At 42.4% G+C, this 20,762-nt stretch overlaps 1 protein-coding gene across 4 annotated transcripts in view; it reads right to left on the bottom strand.

Moving 5' to 3' along the window:
• The window catches only part of KRT78 (keratin 78), a 36,561-nt gene extending 31,027 nt beyond the window's left edge, over positions 1-5,534 (bottom strand). For 2 of the 4 annotated variants that reach the window (XM_074270293.1, XM_074270297.1), the window contains exons 1-2: positions 5,422-5,520; positions 2,624-2,733 (exon numbers count right to left, since the gene is read on the bottom strand). The gene's annotated coding sequence lies outside the window, so the exon portion shown is untranslated. Of the gene's footprint in view, positions 1-2,623; positions 2,734-5,421 lie in introns of all 4 variants that reach the window. The other 2 variants (XM_074270294.1, XM_074270296.1) reach the window with 1 other exon arrangement.
• Between the last annotated feature and the right edge of the window lie 15,228 nt (positions 5,535-20,762).

The following is a 20,762-nucleotide window of genomic DNA, read 5'->3' as shown; positions in this document are numbered from 1 at the left end:
ATGATGTATAATAGAAGGGCCGATATTCCCATTTTACAAATTAAGCAACTGAGGCTCTGAGAGGTTAGGTGAGAGCCAGAATTCAAAGCTGGGCCTCCTAGTTTAACCTCCCTGTCTGCTATATCAAACTGCCTCTCTGTCTCTCATCCGTTCTTTGGAGGAGAGAAGGGGACTATGGTTCTTTCTTTTCAGACCCACTTGCACTGGTATTAATCCAATACCTAGGCCTCCCCTGAGAAGAGAACTAGAAAAAGTGGGCTGACACTACAGAATGGCTTACAATAAATAGGATTCCTGGCAGAACTTTCTGCCTTGGGTTGGAGAAAGAAAGGTAATGGAGGAGCAAGTTTTTGTTTTGTTTTGTTTGTTTTGGTTTAAGGGTTTTGTTTTGTTTTGTTATTTGGGTTTTTGTTCTTGTTTTTTTTGGTGGGAAAGAGAAAAAATGAACTTTTATTCTTCAGAACCCCTTTCTCCGCCCACCCTCCCCTTGGACTACAAAACAGCTTAGCAAGGGTTTCTCAGGCTGGGGCACCATCCCCTAAGGGCAGAAGCAAAAAAATGGGATAGCATGAAAGCTAAGGAGATTAAGGTCAAACCTCAGAGAAGACTCAGGGAGTCTGGATTCAGCTCCTCCTTGCTCCCTGCCCAATGAGAGCCAGTTCCACCACCCAGTTCCCAGTTCCCCTTTCCCAGCTCCAACCTCGATTCCCCCCCAGGAGGGAGGTGGCTGGGAAAGTAGCTTCAACAGCAGCTTTCTGAAAAAATCTCTAAAATGCCCTGAGCCTGCAGTTTACATGTTGACATCCACAACTCTACAGCACCTTGCCTTGCTTGTGCTGCCTTTCCCCCCTTCCCCCACCTTGGGTAAGCATGTGAATGGGGGCACCGAGAAAGGAAGGCTGGAAGGGCGTGTGTGTGAACAAGTGAAGTCATTCTCTCTGGGTGGCTCCTTTTAATTAGCACTCATGAAAAAGCTCCCAGCCAGCAAAATTGGGCATCGCCAACCAGGGCCCCACCCCTGTCTCACCTGGGCAGGGAAGGGCAGTGATGGAAAATGATTCTAGGACCCCCGAGATGAGGGCAGCCTTGTCATCATTTTTATTATTAGTTAATCAGTTCATAAGCATTTTAGAGTGTCTATGATGTTCCAGGCAGTGTGCTAAGCTCTAATACAAAAATAGGCCAAAGATTGTCTATCCCTGCTCTCAAGGAACTCAGAACGGAAGCACTTTCTTCCCCTCTCTGAAGTAGGTAGGGTACAAGGATTATTAGTCCTTTTGAAGAAACTGAGGCAAAAAAAAAGTTATGAAGTTTGACTATAGTTGCACAGATTGTGATCAGTAGAGCCAGAGTCCAAATCTAGGTTACTTGATTCCAAGTCCTGTCAAATTTTAGGAAACTGTGATTGCATGATTGTCAGGCCTGAGGGAGAAACCTGGCTGTGGATAATAGGTACAGATGCTGAGCTCTGGACTCTGGGTCTCAAACCGTGGGGCTTTGAATTGGGGAAGAAGCGGGCTTAATGCTCCTTCCGTCCAGTATTAGAACAAGACTTTGCAGACCTGGCTGCGGGTTAGTTGTCAAACACATCATGTACTCTGTTCCTGGTAACCAAGTCAGCCATCTGTTCTTCACGTCAAGAATATCAGGGTCACCAGATCCAAAGACTGTCCTTTGCCCCAACCTTTAACCTTTACCCCCTCCTTCAAGATTTCCCAACTCCCCTTCCTGCCTGATGGATTCTTCTACCTGCTTATAATCATTCTAGCATCTACCTAAGGTGCAGTGAAAAGAGCACTGGGACAGAAATCCTGGGTGTCTCTGCCATGTTTGCCACTTAGGAGCTTAGTGACTTTGGACAAGGCCCTGACCTCAGAATCCTCTCTGAAATGGGGCTAAAATCACTTCTCTTGAAGGGCTGTCATGAGAAAAAGCTGCTCCATGCATAGATGTGAATTACTGAACACTAACTTGTCTTGTACTTTGATTTATTTACATTTGTCTCTCTGTGCCTATGTTGGGTGTGTGTGTATGTGTATGTTTATGTGTGTGTGTGTGTTTTCCAATTTTTCTCCCAGTCCTTTCTTATGCATCAGACCCCTACCCCTATCTCACTCCTCCCTTCTCCCCCCAGAAAGTTTATACCATTTGTTATAAACCTGCACATTTCATGTTATGTCCCCCATTGGAGTATAAGCTCCCTGAGGGCCAAGGCCATCTTTGTACCCTCAGTGCCTCACACATAATTAGATGCTTCACCTATTTATCATTCCAGGCTAGAGTGCTGGGAGAACTCTCACCTTGTTCAGAAGAGCAGGCCCATCTTCTAAAAAGTGGGAGTAAGGAGAGGAAAAACTAAGGCTAAGAGCTTTTCCACACAACATGACTTGTTCGGATCATTCTTTTGTACAGTTAGACATCGAAAAGATCCAAGTTTAAATCCTGCCCAAGATACTACCCTTGTAACTCAGAATAAGTTTCTTTAACTTCTTAGCCTCGGTTTTCTCATTTTTAAAATGGGGGTGATAATAGCACGGACATCACTGGAGCCTTGTGAGGATGGAGTGGGGTAATATAACTAAAGTGCTTTACAAAGTACATTAATGCTAGTTATCACCATTACCTCAGAGTTGAGGGGTTAGAGGGAGAACCTGCAGAGAGGATGACATGGCTACAGGAGGAAGGCCCAGACAGCAGGTAATATTTTCAAGTGTCCCCAACAGAGGCTGAGATCTGGGAATAAAAAATAAGGGAAACTGAATTTATGCCAAAAGTCAGCCTACTCCCAGAAGACAATAGGATTTTTCCTGTAGGGGATTTTCTTGATCTGTTCCAAAGAGATTGTCTATGCTGACTGCTCCCAAAACCCCCACTGGGCAGGAGGGCAGGCGCCTTCCTCCACTCGCAGACAAGCCCCCCAAAAACCTGCCAAGCCTCTCACAGGCACCTACTGGGGGGATGCAGAACACAGGGTGGATCTCAGTGGGGTGGGGGACAGGAATGGGGTGATCACAGGGGGATTTGAAGAGGGAGAGTTGAGGAATGAAAGCATCTCCACCCCTTGGGTAAAAGAAGGAACCGCCCAAACGCGGCAGCCTCCACCCTGTGGCCCCCATGACATTGGACTCCTGTTCCCATCACACCCGGAGCCCAGAGCTGTAAAACTTGCTTTTATGGTCTCTGTGGGGGTAGCTGTTTTGCTAGGGGTGGGCGGGGGTGAGCGTCTTTGTCTGTGGATCTGTGTTTGTGTGTCTGTGTGTGTCCTTAGTGGGCTGGCAGGCTCGTTCTCTGAATTTCTGTGTATCCCTGCTGGGTTTCTATGTGCTTTTTCAGGCCCCAGCACAGTACCACACACATAGTACCTGCTTAGTAAATGCTTGTAGAATAAATAAATAATTCAGATCATGTGGAGGGCTCCCTGCCTCAGAAGGACTCAGATGTCACTTCAGGTCAGGGCCCAGGACTGGGGATACCAAGCATTCAGCTCCCACTCTTCACTCCCAATTGAAATCAACCTCAGAAAAAAAAAAAAGATGGGGGTCCTGCACTATGAGGAGCTCTGTTTAACCTACATTAACTGGGTCCCTTTGCCTTGCAATAATAAGTCTGGAGGAAAGATTAAGAGCAGGGAGAGGGCCCTAACCCCCACACTGCAGGCCCCCGACTATGGCCAACCCCTCTGTTACATCCCGTGGGATACTGCACTCCCAACACCAAGGGAGCCTGAGGCAGAGAGAGCAGCAAAAGCAGACAAAAGCACTAAGGGGACCAGAGCGACTGATAGAAAAAGCAGGGAAAGTCAGGGAAAGGGTAACTTGGAAGAACTTGGGATCAGGGAGGGAGCAGCTCCCAAGATTCATAACCTAATCACTGTTCTTTACAACCGGCCTCATGGAGGGACCCCCAACAGCCTTTCAGAGGTTTTTTCAGAGAGATCAAGGGAGGGCAGAGGCATGGGAAAAAGAAAACTCCCAAGAGCCTGAGGTTGGGGGAGGAGGGGAGGAGGGGCAGGGATCTGGCCAGAGAGTAAGGTGGCAGTCGGTGATTGGTTGGGCCCGGCTCTCTCCCACGATCCCCGGGGCCCAGGGCGGCTCCAGCTTTCCTCCCTTTGTGACTCACTATCTCCCTCCCTTGGAGCTGGACCAGTGCCCAGGCCGCTCACCCCACCCAGGGAACCCCGCCCACCAAGCTGGGACATCCTGACTCAGCAGAGGGGAGCCGGGACCTGCCCAAAGCCAGAGACTGGGGCAGATGCTCCTCCAGAGGACACCTGGATTCCCAGGCCAAGGAAAGGGGCCAGGCATGAAAAATGGGGAGGGGAGGAAGAAGAGGAAGAGCAGGGCAGTCTCCGGGCTCTCTAAAGCAGAAACCAAATGTTTTGTTTGCAGCAACATTTTTTTGTGTCCTGGACTCCTTTGTAGTCATGGGTGAAAAGTTATGGACCCTTCCTCAGAATCATGTTTTTAATTGTATAAAGTATAGTACAAGGACTACAAAGGAAACTGGCTAAATACAAATATCAAAATAGTAAAAGGGGGGGAAAAGTTTACAGAGCCAGGTTAAGATCTCCCTATTTTAAAAGCATCTAGGTTCAGGGGGTTCTGTTTGCCTGGGACTTTCAGGATAGGGGAGGAGGAGGGAAGGGAGACACTGTTAAATATCCAGATTCCTTTTCTAAATCATCAAAAATCCTATAATTCTCTGATTTCTTTTATTCCTGGGTCTGAGACAGGAAGTTGCTATTTCCCAGAGAGCTAAGACAGTGCAAAGAGCTCTCCCCCTAATGCCTTAATCTAGAATACAAAGTATATATAAGGTTATGCAAAGTAACTTTAAGTAATTTCGCTTTGTACAAGAAGATAAAAGGTCCCTCTCTCTCCTCCCCATAACCCCCACTACATTCCTCTCTCCTACAGCACCCAAATGCTAAGCTCAGAGCTGGCCAGTGTAATCCAGGGGATAAATCCAGGGGCCTGGTGAGCCCCAAATCCATCCATTAACACTACTACTCAGTAGCTTGATCTCCCCAAGCTCAGGGTCTGTTTTCCCCTGGACATATCCCTCCTCCAAATACCCCTATTTCTGTTGAGGACCACACTATTCTTGCAGTCATCCAAGTTCCCAACCTTGGATTCATCACTTCTTTCTCTCATCTACCCCCAATCTCCTGCCATGTTTTTATCTGCTTGTCTTGTTGATCCTTCTTCATCTACCTTCTCTTTACTCAATTGTTGCAATAACCTCCTACTCAGCCTCCTTGCCTCCAGTTTTCCCCCTCTCCAATCTGGTCTCCACAGAGTTGCCAAACGCCATTTCCTAAAATACAGATCTGATGATGACGTTCCCCTCCTCAAAAATCCTCAATGGCTCCTTGCAGTTCTCAGGAAAAATATAGCTATCACTGGCATTGATCCCACTTGCCTTTCTGGTCTTATTCCACATTTCTCCTCTTCATGTAGTCATATGTTCCAGTCAAAATGACCTGCTAGATCTTCTCCAATGCTTTTCATTCTCTCCCACTGCCAACTGAGAGAATCCCTTTCTCCAGTTACCACTTCTTATAGGCCTTCCCTGTTTTCTATTGTACTTTATGTCTTCTTCCTCTTGAAAATCATCTTGAAATCCCTTTGTGTTGTTGTACACTTTGTATTTACTTATCTGTGGACCTGTTGTTCTCCCCCACATTTCCTCCCACCCATCCATTGTAATTTCTTCCAGGTTGGGAACTTTTTCATTTGGACTTCTGTATTCTCAGAATCTAGCGCTTAGTAGGTGTTAAATAAATGTTGACTTGACTTGAATCTATAAAATAGCCCTAAGGTCTTTGTCAGGATCCACTGAAAAAAATGGATATAAAACTCTAATAAAGGAGAGGGTTGTGAGCAGGGAAAGGACGGGAAAGAGAATGATGGCAAAGGTCCTACAGCCTCCCCCATTCACATTTTATAAAAACTGGTGATGGGGATTGCCCCCAACTCCATTAGATAGAAGATAGTGGGGGGAAAAAAAAGGAGGAAAGCAGAGAAGGAAAGCCAGAAATTCTAGTTTCCAGGACTACGTTGTTGCCCATATCCTGAGAGAGGCCCAGGGGATTCAAGAGAGGGAGGTGGGGTGCCAAGAGGGGAGAGTCAACAAAGCTGGACTGTCAGCAGCTTGGTTTGGAGGAGTTGGCCAAAATGGAGCCAAAACCACAGGAGGCATGAGTGGGGGGTAGAAGAAGGGCAAGTTGTTTTTTTGAGGGATTACCCCAGCAACCAAGCCACCCACGTCATCCAAACATGCAGTTGCCCAGGCAGTGGAGGGGATTGTCCCACACAAGTGAGCACACACAATAGTTCATAGAGATTGTAGAATTTTAGCAGGAGTCCTAAAATGTTAGAAGTGGGAAGAGTGCCTGGTACATAGTAGATGTTTAATAAATGTTGTCTATCTCCTTCTAATTGCCATCTTAAAGATGGGAAGACTGAAGTCCAAATGATTGGTAGGAGAAACAGTAACCAGGATACTTAACTAGAAGGAATGAGGGAGGGGAAATAAACATTTAAGGCCCTACTATGTGATAAGCAATTTATAATGCTTTTTCTCAGAAGAAAAAATATGGGGAAGGAAAAAGAAGGGGCGTATGTAGTTAACTATGTGAATGGCTGTCATATGGAAAGAGGATTTGATTTGTTTTATTTGACTCCAAGATAGGATAAATAGCAACACAAGGTGAAAGTTACAGACCGTCTCCTCAACCTCCTACCCCAGTTAAGAACTCTCTAACAATTTGAGCTGCTCCACAGTGGAATGGGCTATTTCAGGAGAATAAGTTTGGTTGCTGGAGGCTGGAGGATCTCCTTCACCAGGAAGGAAGTTAGAGCAAGTCATTTGTCCCCACTCCTCAGCCCCCATTCCAAATGTCCCAGGGGTGCTCAGTGGTCCATGGTGGACTGATAGAGTTCAGCATGCAGGCCCAGTCACTGTGGGACTGCCTCACCTGGCCTGGGCCCCTCATGGAACACTAGCCTAATGAGACAGTCTTTGGGGCAGAGACCACACAAAATCAGAGAGGGAGCAAGTTACTCCACAGAGACTCCCACCGGCCCTTTGGTTCTGTGCTCAGGCCCTGCCCAACTTCTCCCTGGGTCTCAGTTCCCTCATCTGTCAAATGAGGGGATTGAAATAGATTCTGATTTCTAAGGTTTTGCTCCAGCTCTAACATTTTATTCTACTTCCCAGACTTACTAAGCACCCACAGGCCTTCACAAATATATTCTACAAACCTCCCCACACATATAAAGGCTTTTCCATGCATGTTATACACATTCATGTCAAGAAGCCTTCATCCATCTATCGCACATGCACCCATCTGCAATCTGGGATCCAGCTCTGCCCATAAGCACTCACACATACAGACAGACGCACAGCCCCACACTCAAATTTACCAATACAATACATTCTCCTACAACAGCAATAATAAATGCAAATCTTTTCTCCCCCCTTAATTACAAAGGAAAGTCCCTGATAGATAGATACCCCACCCCATTCCTCCAGTACTCCTCTGCAAATAACCAAGCCTAACCTCTCCCCCACTCTAGGCCCAGAGACAGCCCTGCTTGCCCTGCCCCATCCTGCCCACTCTCCCCTGCCCAGGCCTGTCTGGGCGGGTTCCTGACACCACCCTGCCACCCTCCTCCCCAGAGCCAACTCAGCAGGCAGCCTGGGTGGAGGAGAGGCTGGGCGGGCCGCTCTGAATGCCAGGCCTGCCACTCCAATAAGTCCCACCCGCCCCCCCCCCATTCCTCAGGTTCTGCCACCTCAGCATTATGGGCTCCTCCCTAAGCCCGAGGGAGCCCCCACCCAAACCCAGGGAACTCAGCCAGCTTCTCTCCAGTCTGGATCAGCAGGGAATAGAGAAAAATAAACAGAGGGGCATAGCCTAGGGGGAAAGGAATGGTCTGAAACAGAACAGAAATGGAGAAGGGGGTTGTCTTAAAGGCGGTCTGGAGAGGGGAGAACACAGATAAAAAAGATCTAGCAGAAACACATAGAGCTGACTTCTAAACCACACCCATTCCTTCAACTCAAAAAATCTTATTTTTCTATTTCTTGAATTTATATTTCTTTTTCCTTTATGATCTCTCTTCCTCTTACAGGGTTGAAATCCCCCTCAGCCTGACCCATAGTCAAAAAGCAACTGCTTCAGAGGCCAGCCGCTGTCATACCCAGAACTGCTTCTCCCTGTGGTCTGGAAGGCCACAGAATGAAGCAGGCCTTGCCTCATTTTTAGCCCCATTCCCCTGAGGGAGGGAAGTCATGGACCCAAAAGGATCTCCATGACCCCACTTCTCCGAACGGGAAAGATTGGCTCAGGCTCCTTATCCCTACCCCTCGAGGGGAGGAAGTCACTTCACAGACCCCTCCACAGCTCCTTTGGCTGCCCCTCCCCAAGAGCATAAACTAGTTGGGTTTCCCAGAGGTTCAGTATTGAAGGTTCACAGGGATAACATTAGCACTAAAGAAAATCCTATCATGGGTGCAGTTGAAATAAGATGGTGCAATTGGTCCCTCAGCGAATCCAAGTTCTATCTTAGGGAAATAGAGACACCCTGAGAAAAGGGTTTCACCTTCACAGAAAACTGGGGACAAATGTACTATTAGTTTCAATAGGATTTCAAAACCAGGTTCTGGGATGGTAGTAACTATAAGCAAGAAGCATTAATTATACCCTCCTGGGGAAACGCAAGCCCTAACATATGTTAGCATCATGGGGCAAGGTGCCATCTGTCCTATGCTTAGTTCCAGTTCTGCCCAGAGGAACATACCACACTTCCCACTCTCCACTGAGTACTAGGTGATCAAACCTCTTCATAAATCATAAATCTAAAGCTGAGAGCATAGAGAACATCTGGTCTAACTTCCTCTTTTTTTACAAATGAGGAAACTGAGACCTAAAGAAATTAAGTTGTTTGACCAAGTTCACACAGAGGATTTTTAAATTAGACTCCAAATCTAGTCTTCTGGACCTTACTGTCAACAAACCTGCACCTTGGGGACACAAGTAAACACCATTGTCTCTCACAAACACAATCAGGTCTACCCTTTTCACACACCCAACCCAGCATTATCATTTACACAATCCCTTATGGCTCAAACATGGTTATCCAAACTTATATTTGTCACATATCACTTTTTTTGTATTCAGTTTTTTTTTTCAGTCATATTCAATTCTTCATAATCCCATTTGGAATTTTCTTGGCAAAGATACTGGAGTGGTCTGCCATTTCCTTCTTTAGTGCATTTTACAGATGAGGAAACTGAGGTAGACAGGGCTAAATGACTTTCCAGGATCACACAGTGTCAGATTTGAACTTAAGAAGGTAAATCTTCCTGACTCCAGATCCAACACTCTATCCACTGTACCATCTAACTGTCTCATGCAATACCTAGCTGCCTTACACATGGCACTTAAGATGTGACTAGGAATAATTGGAAACACACTAGATCTAGATCTCAGCCAAACATGGGCTTTGCCCAACTGATCAAGATCAAGAATAGGCATTGCCTTCAGGTAACTAACTTTCTTAGAGGGCATAGGTTTTGATGGGATTAAGAGACCAGGTAAAAGAACATCATGTACATAGATGGAACAAAAGCTATAATATCCCAGAGAGATAAATGAGACTTCAAAAACTTATAGGGCCAGTGCTAAAGTGAGATCTAACCAGTTTGCAAGAGTCAATTGTTAAATTTTCAGTGTGAGCATTTATGCCTTAGAAATCTGCAGTTGCTACAAATCAGGTCTTGATTTATTGTCTTGTTGACCACTTAGTCTTAAGAAAGTGTTAATAATGGAGATTAAATTTAAAAGTATGAACAGACAATTTTCTGATGGTGAAATTAAAACCATCTAAATTATATGAAAAAATGCTCTAAGTCACTATTGATTAGAGAAATTCAAATTAAAACAACTCTGACATAACACCTTACACTTCTTAGCTAAGATGACAGGAAAAGATAATGATAAATGTTGGAAGAGATGTGGGAAAACTGAGACACTAATGCATAGTTGGTGGAGTTGTGAAATGATCCAACCATTCTGGAAAGCAATTTGAAATTATGCCCAAAGGGCTATAAAACTGTGCATACCAAACCCAGCAGTGCCATTAATGGGTCTGTATCTCAAGGAAATCATAAAGGAGGGAACAGAACCCACATGTACAAAAGTATTTGTAGCAGCTCTTTTTTGGGGTAGCAAAGAACGAAAAATGAATAGATGCCCATCAATTGAGGAATGAATGTACAAGTATATGAAGATAATGGAATATTATTGTTCTATAAAAAATGATGAACAAACTGATTATAGAAAGGCCTGGAAAGATTTATATGAACTAATGCTAAGCAAAACAAGCAGAACCAGGAATACATTGTACACAACAACAGTAAAGAATGTGAGAAGATCAACTATGAAAGGCTTGGGTTCTTCTCAGTGGTTCAGTGATCCAAAGCAATCCCAGTGGACTTTGGACAGAAAATGCCATCTGCATCCAGAAAAAGAACTAAGGAGACTGAATGTAAATCAACACATTCTATGTTCACTTCTTTTTTTTTTTTCCTGGTTTTTTTTTTTATCTCTCCCATGGTTTTTTCCTTTTGCTTTGATTTTTCTCTACCAACATAATTCATAAAGCAATGTGTGATAAAATAAATAAAAATTTAATTTAAAAAATATAAAAGTATATGCACAAGCACAGCCTTGTATTGCTCTATAAATGTTGCTTGAGCTCAGCTAGAGTGTAGCAGAAGGTTCAGGGAACGAAGTTATCACCAACTGGGAAACTAGTGACTTTAGGTTAATGATGATAACAACAACAACAGCAATAATAAAAATAATTGACATTTACATAGAGTATTAAGGTTTGCAAAATACTTTATATCCATTTTCCCATTTGAGTCTTACAACCCCCATTGGCATAAGAGAAAATTAGGACCCCCTGAAAGAACAGAGGCAAGACCACACCCAGCAATGGGCTTGGGAGCCCCATTCTTTTCATAACATGAGCCAGCTGGAAGAGATAGGTACACCAGGATGCATGCCCTGCACAGGCCTCTGGAAGGACCCAGACCAGGGAACAGGCAGACACAAATAATACTAGATCAGGACCGTGGAGCCACTAGGGGAAGAAAAGAACTCTTTCAGCCAGACTGACCAATTGATGAGCCTTTCAGCTCAGTCCCTGCTCAGTCCCACTGTTCTCCAGCCCAGAATGTGCACAGCTGTGTATCTGCTTTGGTCAATGTCTGTCTTTGTTGTTGTGACTAAGATGTGACTACAAGAATAATTGAAGAAATGCAAATTAAGACAACTCTGAGGTATCATTACACACCTGTCAGATTGGCTAAAATGACAGGAACAAATAACGATGAATGTTGGAGGGGCTGTGGGAAAACTGGGACACTGATGCATTGTTGGTGGAGTTGTGAAAGAACCAACCATTCTGGAGAGCAATCTGGAATTATGCCCAAAAAGTTATCAAAATGTGCATACCCTTTGACCCAGCCATACTACTACTGGGCTTATACCCCAAGGAACTACTAGAGAAGGGAAAGGGTCCTGTATGTGCCAAAATGTTTGTGGCAGCCCTTTTCATAGTGGCTAGAAGCTGGAAGATGAATGGATGTCCATCAATTGGAGAATGGTTGGGTAAACTATGGTATATGAATGTTATGGAATATTACTGTTCTATAAGAAATGACCAACAGGAGAAATACAGAGAGGCTTGGAGAGACTTACATCAACTGATGCTGAGTGAAACGAGCAGAACCAGAAGATCATTATACACTTCAACAATGATACTGTACGAGGATGTATGCTGATGGAAGTGGATTTCTTCAACATAGAGAAGAGCTAATCCAATTCCAATTGATTAATGATGGACAGAACCAGCTACATCCAGAAAAGGACTGGGAAATGAATGTAAACTGTTATTTTTACCTTCTGAATCCAATTCTTCCTGTGCAACAAAAAATTCGGTTCTACACACATATATTGTATCTAAATTATACTGTAATATATTTAACATATATAAGACTGCTTGCCATCAGGGGGAGGGGGTTGGGGGAGGAAGGGAAAAAATCTGAATAGAAGTAAGTGCAAGGGATAATGTTGTAAAAAATTACCCATGCATATGTACTGTCAAAAAATGTTATAATTATAAAATAAAATAAAAAAAAAAATTTAAAATTAAAAAAAAAAAAAAAAAAAAAAAAAAAAAAAAAAAAAAGAATAATTGAGAACACACTAGATCTGGCTTAGACATGTGCCTCAGTGAAGGTCCAGGCTTTCTCTCTGGGTATCCCTCTCTGTAAGGAAATTGTCAAAGGTAGTTTATGAGGACAAAACTTGGGAGAAGCCCAGCCCTAGGAGTGGCCCTTCCGGTGAGTCAGTCACAAAGAAGCTGGACTGAGAGGTCCTCGGCCAGAGTATCCTATGTAGATATCCCCAGGTTAAGCCGGGAGTGGGGGAGAGAAAGGAGGAGGGAAAAGAGGCAGAGGGAGAGAACACTCGGAAGAGAAACTAGAATTGGGTGATGGGATGAACTGGAGGACAGAAACAGGGGCTAGAGGACATTTAGGAAGAAGAAGTGGGACCTTGGGGAAGAAGACTCTTCAGGAAAGAGTCATGGTGCCCACCAAAGGAGAGAAAAGAGATAAGAGGATTTGGGGGGAGAAGAGCAGAAGCTTGGGGACACTGGAGGACAAACTGAGGACTGGGAGACTTTAGGGGAGAGAAACAGAAACTTGGAGACATTGAGAGATAGGCCAAGGACTGGGGGGCCTTAAGAGAGAGGAAAAAAAGTTTGGGGACACTAGAGGACAGGTCAAGGACTAGGGGGCCTTAAGAGAGAGGAAAAGAAGTTTGGGGACACTAGAGGACAGGCCAAGGACTGGGACCTTAAGGAAGAGGAAGAGAAGCTTGGGGACATTGGAGGACAGGCTAAGGACTGGGACCCTAAGGGAGAGGGGCAGAAGCTTGGGCACATTGGTAGATAGGCTAGGAACTGAGGGGCCTTGGAAAAGAGGGGCAGAAGCTTGTGATCACTGGAGAAATGAGTCAAGGACTGGAGGACCCTGGGGGAGAGGGGCAGAAGTATACTGGGAAAAGGAATTAGAGATGAGGGCACCAGGGAAGAAGAACAGAGATTGACTCAGAATGGAAGACAGGCAAGGGCTGGCGGAGAGGAAGGGAGGAGTACTGCAGCAAAGAGCAGAGGCTGGGAGACTAGGAAATGGAAGACCCATAAGGACCAGGAACACTGAGGAAGAGAAATAGGAAAAGAGTCATTAGGAAAATGTGCGAGGGACACTGTAGGAAAAGAGTCAGTGTCTGAGGGGCTTTGGGGAAGTGGAGCAGAGGCATTGGGGAAAAGGACAAGAGATGAGGGGTATTAAAAGAAAGGATGGGAGCTAAGGGTGAATAGGGAATATAAGAGCTGAGGAATCCTGGGGAGAGAAGGCAAGGGAGGGAGCATAAGGAGGCACTAGAAGAGAGGGACAGGAGTTGGAGACACCGGGAAAAAGGGTCAAGAAAAGGGACACTTAGAGAGAGGGGCCAAGGGGACATTAGGGAAGAGGAGCTAAAGTTCTGGGGGAGACTGACTCTCCCACTGGAGAGGTCTGACCCAAGATCAAAAAGGCTTCAATAATCAGCATGGAGAGCATCAGCATTGGCTGCTTGGTGTCCATAGCAACAGGGATGCTACATGTGTAAATGAGTTACATTATAGTAGGCAAATGATATACAAATGACATCATTCATTGTGTGGGAGCTCATGCACAGGCTAAGGAAGACTTTTAGGGCACAGAGCAGGCTGGAAGGAATCCAAAGAACAACTGCTGGATCTCTGCTCCTCTGCTACCTCCTAGTGGACAGACAGAGCTGTGCCCGTGCTAGCCTCCTCTGGCTTGTCAGATCAGACCTAGATTTCTTCAAGGCCTGAGTCCCTATCCTTGACCCTATCTTCAACTCAAACAATTCTACTTCAGAGTCCCCATTCCTTATGAATAGATAATTTTCAGATGAAGAAATTAAATCCATCTATAGTCATATGAAAAAAATGCTCTAAGTCACTATTTATTAGATAAATGCAGATTAAAACAACTCTGAGATACCACCTCACACCTCTTAAATTGGTTAAGATGACAGGAAAAGATAATGATAAATGTTGGAGGACTATGCCCAAAGGGTATAAAACTGTGCAAACTCTTTGACCCAATAGTGCCATTACTGAATCTGTATCCAAGGAAATCATAAAAAAGGGAAAAGGACCTACATGTGCAAAAATGTTTATAGCAGCTGTTTTGGTGGTAGCACCACTTGGAAAATGAATACGTCCATCAATTGGGGAATGGTTGAACAAGTTATGGTATATGAAGGTAATGGAATATTATTGTTCTATAAAAAAAAATGATGAACAAGATGATTTTAGAAAGGCCTGGAAAGATTTACACAAACTGATGCTAAATAAAACAAGTAGAACCAGGAATAAATACATTGTACACAATAACAGCGATATTCTTCTTATTTATTTTTTTGGCTTATTTATGTACATTCATTTTTAAAAATACATTTCCTTATGTTGAGAGAGAAAAATCAGAACAAAAGGGAAAAAAAAACAATGAAAGGGGGAAAAAATAAGGGGGGAAAGTGAACATAAAGTTTTAATTTACATTCAGCGTTCATAGTTCTCTCTCTGGATACAGATGGCATTTTCCATCCAAAATTTTTTGGGATTGCCTTGAATAACTGAACTGTTCATCTACCAAGACACCCCATCATCTCAACTTCATGTCCACTCACTGATCATCCCCCATGACTGTAATGTTCTCCCTCATCACTTTCAGTTTCTAGTTTTCCTGACTCCTTTCAGGAATCAGTTCAAATGCCACCTACTGAAGGAGGCCATCCTCAGTCCCTACCACCACCATTACATTTCATTTACACTGTACGTATCTTGTATTCATGTGGTCATTTGTGGATTGACTGGGAAGTCAATATTAGAATGTGAGCTCTTTGAAAATTCCTTTCTTTAGGTACCCAGTGCTTGGCACAGTGCGTGGCTCAAAGTAATCACTTAATAAATGTTGATTCTCTTCTATTTCTTATCTTGAAAGTTGAACTTGGGGTAGCTAGATGGTGCAGTGGTCTATCCACTGATAGTTAGGAGGACCTGAATTCAAATCCAGATTCTGATTCTTAACACTTCCTAACTGTGTGACTCTGAGCAAGTCACTTAACCCCAATTGCCTTGGGAAAGAAAATAAACAAGAAAAGATGGTCTTGAGGAAGGTAAAAATGGGAAAGTAAGATGATAATGTTGCTATGTAGTGTTTGTTAATCAGTTGTTTTTCAGTTTCCTCTGAACTACCCACCAAAAGCATGTCCCATTCATTCAGGAGGGAATTCAAGGACCAAGAAAGAAGAGCAATTGGGCTAATCCCTATGAAGTCTTAGGGAAGGGATACTCCTTTCTTCTAGATCTTTCAGTGGTTCCCAACTGTCTCTTGAACAAAGTATAAACTCCTGATCTTGTCATTCAAAGCCCTTCACAATATGATTCGCACCTACCTTTCTAATCTTGTCTCCTATTATTTACCTTTTATCTGACCTACATTCTAGACAAACTAGACTTTATTCTACCTCCATTCTTGTCTTGACCTCTATAATTGTTTGTCATTCTGTCCCCCATTCCATGCCTCTATTTGTTGGAGTCCCTCTCTTCAAGGTCCAGCTCACATTCTTCTTCTCTTAACCATTTCCTGATTCTGTACCCTCAGCCCTTAGGATAGTGTCTTGCACAAAGTAGACAATTTTTTAAATTTGAATTTTATTTTTGTTATCAGTTCCATACTCTATCCCCTCCCTACTCACTGAGAAAGCAAGAAATACAATACCCTTTATTCATCTACAATCATGAAAAGCATATTTCTGAATTATCTATGTTCTAAAAGCAAAACAAAAAAATAAAGGGAAAAATATGCTTCTATCTATATTTTGAGTTCATCAGTTCTCTATCTGGAGATAAATAGCATTTCATAGCACAAGTCCTTTGGAGTTGTGGCGAATCATTGCATTGATCACATAGTAGGCAATTAATAAAGATTTTTTTAAATAATTGATTTGGAATCTAAATACTGGGCTAAAAACCTGACTCTGATACTTAGTACCTACTTGACCTTGGACTCTTCCCCTCACTGGAACTGTTTCCTTATCTGTAAAATGAGAAACTTGGACTATATGACTCTTAAGGCCCCTATAAGATCTAAATCTATGACCTTTTTTAAAACGATATTTTTCCCAGTTATATGTAAAATTAAGTTTAACATTCATTTTTAAATTTTTTGAGTTCTAAATTTTCTCTTTCCCTCCCTCACAATTTGATATAGGTTATACATGTTCAATGATTTGAAACATATTACCATATTTGTCATGTTGTGAAAGCAGACACAGACCCGAAGGGGAAAAACTCACACACATACTCACTCACACACTACAGAAAGTGAAGCATCATGTGCATTCAGACTCCATCACTTCTTTCTCTGGAGATGGATAGCATTTTTCATCATGACTCCTGTGGAGTTGTCAAAACCTGTAAGCCTTTAAGTAGATTTTTCTCTAAGCTCCTTTTCAGAAAAATGATTATGCTCCCAGGTAAGGAAAAAGGGGTCCAGTCCACCCCAGAGAACCTGTTGAACTGGGAATTGTCACCAAAAAGGCCACAAGGTGGCGCAGGAGTCCAGGTCAGATTATTCTGTATGTGTCTACAATGGGGGCAAATCGTCTCCTTTCTCAGAAGTTCACAGACTTCTAATAGAAGGAGAGAAAGGATAGAAAAGAAGTGAAAGAGAGAAGCAAGAGGTGGCTGAGGGTCCCACTGGCTTCCTAGATTCAGGAAAACTGAAAGCAGAAACTTTTTGTTTTTTTAAATTTTGGGCTGTCTCCCTAAGTTTGGAGTCAAGGGACCTGAATTCAAATGCCAGCTCTGATAATTATTACCTCTGTGAAGTCAAGCAAATCCCACTCCCTGTGAGCCTCGGTTTCCTCTTCCTTAAAAATAAGGGAGCTGGACTAGAGCATCTTCGAGGTCCTTTCCACATGTGAGATACCATGTGAGGTGCAATGGATAGGGCCCAGGACTTGAATTGTTTCAGTCACTTGGTTGCACTTAGCATGGTGTCTGTCACATAGTAGGCACTTAATGCTGCTTTCCTTCCAGCTCTAAACCTAACACTTGAGCTTAATTATCAGTTCTATATTGATGATTCCCAAATTGATATAACTTGTTTATTTTGATCTGGTCTCTCTGTTGAGTTTCAATCCCTTATTATCAATTCTCTATTAGATTTTTCAAATCCTCCCCTTTTTAAAAATAGTTTTATATCTCAAATTCAACATATGCAAAATAAAACTTTTTTAATTTTTTCCAAAATCCCACTGTCTTCCAAACATCCCTCTTTATACTAAGGACACCATCATCTTTATAATCACCCAAGTTTGTGACCTTCATGTTATCTTTAATTCTTCACCTGATATATCTAATCAGTTGTCAGATGGTATTGTTTTTACCTTCACAACATCTTACATCTGCTTTCTTCTTTGTATTCATATACCTACCACTCTTGTTCGGGTCTTTGTATTTACCTTAGCAATTCAGTTCAACTGGAATATTGCAATAATTGATATCTCTGCCTCTCCCTTCTCTATATAAAGTGATTTTCCTAAAATTCTGGTCTTAGTATGTGATTCCCCTACTCAACAATCTTTAGTGGCTCCCTATTATGTCAAGGATAAAATATAAATTCCTCTATTGGACATTTAAACTGTTCACAACCTTACCCTAATCAACTTTGTAACTTTGTTACACAGTACTCTTCTTCCTATGCTCTACAAACCAGTCAAAATAGCCTGTCTACCATTTCTCACGTGTAACATTCCATCTCCTCTCTCTCTACTCTTTTGGGGTAAGTAGTCCTATGCATGTGTAACATTCCATTTCCTCTCTCTCTACTCTTTTGGGGTAAGTAGTCCTATGCCTGGGATGTATGCCCTTTTCCCTTTGGCTTTATAGAATACTTGGTTTTCTTTTGTAACACTGGCCTCCCTTTTCACAAGGGACAAAGATGGAAATATAAAGATTTGGCAGGCTAGAATGTGCATACACATAGGGAAACAGGAGAGTCCCCAAGTTTTTGGTTCTAATGACCTTGAAAGAAACTTCCACCAAGGTTTTAGAGGACCACAAAGATGGAAAAGAGAATAAAAAGAAAAGGGACTATAAGCCACAACAGTTTCCATGCTCCTCTTAATAAGCCTAATGGGAAACATGAAATGGGCATGCTATTACCCCAAAAAATGAAAACAAAAGGGAAGCAAAGTCATCACCATTTCTAATATAACATCAAATGGCACCCCTGCATTGACAACTATGACACACTTTGTTCTTCAAGCCTCAGCTCAGGTGTGCATAAAGCTTTGCCTGATTTCCCTCAATAAATGTAAGCTTCTGGAGGGTAAGGATTATTTTATTCTTGTCTTCGTATCTCCAGCACCTAACCCACTTGGCTGGCATAGAGCTTAATAAATTTTTGTTAATTGATTGATAAAACAAAAGTTAGATAAAAGGAAAAGATAAGAGAAGTGAAGTGGGAAGAGAAGCCAGGAACACAATGTCACAAAAGCCAAGGGAAGAGAAGAATCCAAGAAGAATATTACCACATTAATCATGTGGTAATAATTATAATTAATCATTTATATTAATCATTAATATTACCACATTAGTCATGTTGTGAGAGCAGACACAGACCTGAAGGGGAAAAACTCACACACACACCCAACACACACATACATATTCACTCACACACTACAAAAAGTGAAACATCATGTGCCTCCATCTGCATTCAGACTCCATCCCTTCTTTCTCTGGAGATAGATAGCATTTTTCATCATGACTGCTTTAGAATTGTCAAAATCTGTAACCCTTTAAGTAAACTACTGTTTCTGAAACCAGTTACAAGGACTCAGAAAGTGAGTGGAAACCGAGGAAATGAAGAACTGAATTTTTTTCTAAGAGTTTAACCATGAAAAGGTGAAGAGATAAATAATAAGGCTTTAGGACAATAGCAGAACACTGTGAAGGTTTCTTGAAGAATGGGAAAGGCCTGAGCAAATCCCTAGGCTGTCATAGTAAGTCAATAGATGTTTAAGATGACAGAGAGAAAAGTAATGGTTAATGGTTAATGAGGTAAGCTCAGAGAAGACAAGGATCTCATCCATTCACAAAGGATTTTAGATTTAGAACTAGAAGGGATCTTGGAACAACCTCCAAATCTAATCCAAAACCTTCATTTTATAGAAAGAAAGAGACTCAGAAAGACTGAGTATTTTAGCAAGGACACACAAGGAGTAAGTGTAGTTCTAGGATTCAAAATCACATTGCTTTTTTCACAGTCACAAACTAAAATGTCCTTGTTTCAGCTACTACCAATATGGAGATAATGCACTTGCCTATAATTCTACCCTTGACCTCTTCATTAAAGTCCAGCTTCACACTGCCTTCCATTACCCACCTAATGTCCCACTGGTACCTCCAATTCATTATGTCCAAAATAGAGCTCATCATCTTCCCAAAAAAAAAAATCTTCCCCTATGCTACTGACTTCCCTGTTTCTACCATTTTTAGCATTTTCATCCCAGTCTCCAGAGCTTATTCAATAATATAATCAACAAAGCATCTTTCAAATGCTTACTATGTGTTAAGCTGGAGCAGCTAGGTGGTGCAGTGGATAGAAGTCTGGGCTTGTAATCAAAAAGATTCATCCTCCTGAGTTCAAAAATCTGGCCTTAGATGCTTACTAGCTATGTGACCCTGAGAAAGTCATTTAATCCTGTTAGCCTCAGTTTCCTCATCTGTAAAATGAGCTAAAGAAGGAAATGGCAAACCACTCCAGTATTTTTGCCAAGTAAACCCCAAATGCAGTCACAAAGAATCAAATGTTTAGTAAACAACTGGAAACAAACGTACTAAACGTACACTGTGCTAAGCATTCAAAATCTCAGAACCATTTTTTAAAATTTCCTACTCTTTCTTTTCAGATCCAAACATTTGATAAGTCCTATCTTTTCTTTCTTTTACTTTTCTTTTTTCTTTTCTTCTTTTTTTTTTTTTTTTTTTTTTTTTTTTTTTTTTTTTTGCTGAGGTAATTGGGGTTAAGTGACTTGCTCAGGGTCACACAGCTAAGAGGAGTTAAGTATCTAAGGTCAGACTTGAATTCAGGTCCTCCTGACTTCAGGGCTGGTGCTCTATCCACTACACCACCTAGCTGCCCCTAAGTCCTATCTTTTTTTTCCTTTTCAACAATTTTCATATTCATGTCTTTATTCCCAACCCCAATGTTTTTAATGGGCCTTCATTAGAAGATTTAGTCTCTCCTTCCTCCAATGCATCTTGCAATCTACTGCAAGATCTTCCTTCCTATAACACAGCAACAACATCTGTAAGACAAAGACAAAGGACTACCTCCTTCTAACTGTGATATTTCATATTTATCTAGTAATGTAAGTCCTTTCCCTTTTCAAAAGCCTTTTGTGGCTACCCAAGATTACCAAGTTAGATCTAGATTCCTTAGGGCAGTGTTCAAGGTCTTTCTCAGATCTATTCTGTGATTTAAACCTTTCTACATTTACACTTCACAAATCTTAGACTTTCTACCAAAGTATAGAA

The sequence above is a fragment of the Sminthopsis crassicaudata genome, chromosome 5, assembly GCF_048593235.1.
Source record: "Sminthopsis crassicaudata isolate SCR6 chromosome 5, ASM4859323v1, whole genome shotgun sequence".
NCBI classification, from domain to species: Eukaryota; Metazoa; Chordata; class Mammalia; order Dasyuromorphia; family Dasyuridae; genus Sminthopsis; species Sminthopsis crassicaudata.
The sequence above is the reverse complement of the archived record's forward strand: the minus strand, read 5'-3'. Positions and strand labels throughout refer to the sequence as shown.